The 4295-nt window shown below is 43.0% G+C and overlaps 1 pseudogene; it reads right to left on the bottom strand.

The window, feature by feature from the left end:
• Positions 1 to 812: 812 nt before the first annotated feature.
• LOC134022818 (piggyBac transposable element-derived protein 4-like) lies at positions 813 to 3872 on the bottom strand (annotated as a pseudogene).
• Positions 3873 to 4295: the final 423 nt, after the last annotated feature.

Genomic DNA, 4295 nt, shown 5'->3' with positions numbered 1-4295 from the left:
GCGTCCCACCTGCTCCGATGCCATCTCCACCCAGTTTCAAGGTTGTTTCTGAAAATGAAGAGATAGAGACACAAAGAACAGCCTGCTTCCCACACCCTGTGTGAGACACCATGTTTAAGCCTTAGCACACTTCTCAGATAAGACAGAACTTTAATAAGCACAATGCATACCTTTACTAAGCACAATATATTCTTTAGTATTGCCACAACTTAACCGCATACAAAAACAAAGTGAAGCATTTTCTTTTAACCATTGGGCTGTCTCAGACCACCCACATTGCAAAGGTTAAAATAAAATTATTTTGATTTGTTTTTGTATTGGGTAAACACAACCATGGTTCGTTATGAACCTTTGGGTCATGTGACCCGAAGTCAGCACAAGGGTTAAGTGGTTCGCCCTGAAAGTGAGAGCACTCGTGGGTATGTTAGACCAGCTTGGGGACAGTGGAAAGACTGAGCTTCACTGTGGTTCACATGTGACATGGCTCCTGTCCAAACTGCCTCATGATATACGGGCTGAGTTTAACCCTTGTATGGTGTTCATATTTCAGTTACTCGGCCAGTGTTCGTGGGTCTGCTGGACCCGCTGCATTTTGGGGTTTTTAATGCAACACAATCAAACAATTTAAAGTTAAAATACTCAACAGATGTTTACTTCATCCCAATCAAAATCAATATAAACAGCATATAGTGTTAATAGTTGCCCTTTACTTTTGTTAGATCACATTTATGAACTAAAGTGATTTTTTATTTCTATCAAATGTGATAAAAAAGAATCAGTTATAATCAAATTAAGAATGGAAAAACAATCAACAAATTTACAAATGAAGGAAGGTTTTTCATAACTAGATTTTTATTTAGGCTATTTGAACTTCATTAGAAATTTAACCAATTCAGGTCAGTTTACACAACACAAGCTGAACACATAGAGTAACAGTAATCAGTCTAGACAACACATTAGCCCCATTGAACGCATTGTCTTTTCATACCAGCCTATACAACACATGAGGGGCAGTTTTACTGTGTTTCATATGCACTTCTTGCACTTTATGCATGTATATTGTGTTTTTCTATCCATCTTGGGTCCACACACTTCGCAGCGCTTCTTTTTGTTGCTGCTGGCCGCAACCTAGAATAATGAAAATATCAGGAATTTTACTTAACACCTAACATTTACTTAAAACCTCTCTCTCACAAGGTATGAGTGTCAGACATACAGTTAGGTCCATAAATATTTGGACATTGACACAATTTTCATCATTTTGGCTCTGTATACCACCACAATGGATTTGAAATGAAACAATCAAGATGTGCTTTAAGTGCAGACTTTCAGCTTTAATTTCAGGGTATTTACATCCAAATCAGGTGAACGGTGTAGGAATTACAACACATTTTATATGTGCCCCCCCCCCCCTTTTTAAGGGACCAAAAATAATTGGACAAACTAACATAATCATAAATCTAATTGTCACTTTTAATACTTGGTTGCAAATCCTTTGCAGTCAATGACAGCCTGAAGTCTAGAACCCATAGACATCACCAGACGCTGGGTTTCGTCCCTGGTGATGCTCTGCCAGGCCTCTACTGCAACTGTCTTCAGTTCCTGCTTGTTCTTGGGGCATTTTCCCTTCAATTTTGTCTTTAGCAAGTGAAATGCATGCTCAATTGGATTTAGGTCAGGTGATTGACTTGGCCATTGCAGAACATTCCACTTCTTTGCCTTAAAAAACTCTTTGGTTGCTTTCGCAGTATGCTTCGGGTCATTGTCCATCTGCATTGTGAAGCGCCGTCCTATGAGTTCTGAAGCATTTGGCTGAATCTGAGCAGATAATATTGCCAGAAACACTTCAGAATTCATCCTACTGCTTTTGTCAGCAGTCACATCATCGATAAATACAAGGGAACCAGTTCCATTGGCAGCCATACATGCCCACGCCATAACACTACCTCCACCATGCTTCACTGATGAGGTGGTATGCTTTGGATTATGAGCAGTTCCTTCCCTTCTCCATACTCTTCTCTTCCCATCATTCTGGTACAAGTTGATCTTGGTCTCATCTGTCCATAGGATGTTGTTCCAGAACTGTACAGGGTCTTTTAGATGTTTTTTGGCAAACTCTAATCTGGTCTTCCTGTTTTTGAGACTCACCAATGGTTTACATCTTGTGGTGAACCCTTGAAATGAACTCTAGACCTTTTATCTGCTCCTTGTCAATGAAATAACGAACTCCCATGAGGGAATAACATACACCTGGCCATGGAACAGCTGAGCAGCCAATTGTCCAATTACTTTTGGTCCCTTAAAAAGGGGGGGGCCACATATAAAATGTATTGTAATTCCTACACCGTTCACCTGATTTGGATGTAAATACCCTGAAATTAAAGCTGAAAGTCTGCACTTAAAGCACATCTTGATTGTTTCATTTCAAATCCATTGTGGTGGTATACAGAGCCAAAATGATTAAAATTGTGTCAATGTCCAAATATTTATGGACCTAACTGTACTGCAACAGCATCACACACTTCAGGCTCTGCAGATGGTGGTTCTGTAGGTTGGGTGGATGGGGCACTAGCATTCTCCACCTGAATCCTCCTCATGATGGCTGCAGAGGCTGGGGTTCTTGGAACATGTTGTCTTCTCTGGATTTGAGGTCTCACCAGTGCCTTTCCCAGTTCCTCGAGAAAGAGGCGTCTCCTCTGGAACTTACTTCTGTTCCACTCTATGTTCATTGCCATCCAGATGACAAAGGCGTTGTACGCAGAGAGGTCCAACATGTCAAAGAATATCACCAGTGGCCAGCGTAGGGTCCTCCTTTTGCAGCTGCAGCTGTGTCACCAGCTTGTCCATGTTGTCCACCCCTCCTTTTGAGGCATTATAATCCATGATGATCTCTGGTTTTTGATGCTCCTGGCCACATATTCAGTCATCCCTGTGCAGTGTACCCATCAGTACCACATTCTTGCCTTTCTTTGGCACATAGGATACCAGGGACGTGTCAGCCGTGAACACAAACTTGGACGAGTTGAAAGGCCTGTTATTTGTAGTCAGCAGTTGGGGTGGGAGCTCAGGCTTGTTTTTCCGTATTGTTCCCACCATGGTCAGCTTCCTCTTTAGGAGCTCCTGTCCCAGCTTGTACGAGGTAAAATTGTCGCATGTGATGGAGTGTCCACTGAGTCCCTGAGTCATGTCCAGGACAACTCTCATTCCTTGATTTTTTTCAGAGGCTCCTCCATCAGGCTTCCCTGTGTATACTTGTAAGTTCCAAGCATATGAGGAAGTGGCATCACAGGCAGCCCAGATCTTTATACCATATTTTGCAGGTTTAGATGGTATGTACTGCCTAAAGGGGCAGCGCCCCCTAAATGGCATCAGCTGCTCATCGATGGTGACATTAGGCCCAGGGTTGTAAAACAGGGGGAGGCGTTGCACCCACTTGTCCCACACTGTCCTGATGGCAGCTAGCTTGTCTCTCTGCCGTCGAGCTGGTCTGTCGTCTTGGTTATCAAACCGGATAACCCTGGAAATGATGTGGAAGTTTTCCTGGGACATTGTTGCCCGGAAAATTTCTCTGCCCGTTTTTGCATCCCACAGGGATTCTGTGGATTCCCCTTTGGACTTGAAAACTCCTGTAAGGATGAGAACCCCAAAGTAGGCATGTAAGTGGGTTTGGTCCATCTCCTTCCACCTCTCTCCAAACACACACCTTCCTTCCAAATTAGTGGAATCCAGAATAATTTTCTGGATTGAATCTGTGATGAAAAGCTCAAAAGCAGACTTGATGTCCTGCACATGAGTTACTGCCATCCGTGTTGGCCCTGGTTGCATCCTTATGACATTGGCAGCCATGCGGGGTGGCTCATTTTTTGGGCAAGAAGACCATTCAATTTAATCTTTTTTGGACATCCATATTTCTCTCCTTTCTATATTATTACAGTCTTGTTCTGGTCCTTGAGCTGGCTGCTGATGGGCTGGTCCTTGAGCTGGCTGCTGATGGGCTGGTCCTGTGGCTCGTCTTCGTTTTTGAAGTAGCTGATGCTCAATCTCATCCTCTTCTTGAAAGTCACTGTCAGACTCTGAATTTTCAGAAATGTGATCCTCACATTCTGAAATCTCTTCCTCTACTTCATCGTCAAAAGCTTCTCTCTCTTCCAAAATCAGTTGCAGTGTCCTCTGAGCAGACAAACTTTTGGCCATCTTGATCAGTTGTGATAAGGAACCACATAGGCTGCAAGGCGAACGACGAAAAGTCTTTTCGAAAATCATTCCCGCTCCACAGTCTGGCATCTACAATATCT

The sequence above is a fragment of the Osmerus eperlanus genome, chromosome 6 (assembly GCF_963692335.1).
Source record: "Osmerus eperlanus chromosome 6, fOsmEpe2.1, whole genome shotgun sequence".
Taxonomy (NCBI): domain Eukaryota; kingdom Metazoa; phylum Chordata; class Actinopteri; order Osmeriformes; family Osmeridae; genus Osmerus; species Osmerus eperlanus.
Note: the sequence above shows the minus strand (reverse complement) of the source record. Positions and strands in the feature narration are given on the sequence as shown.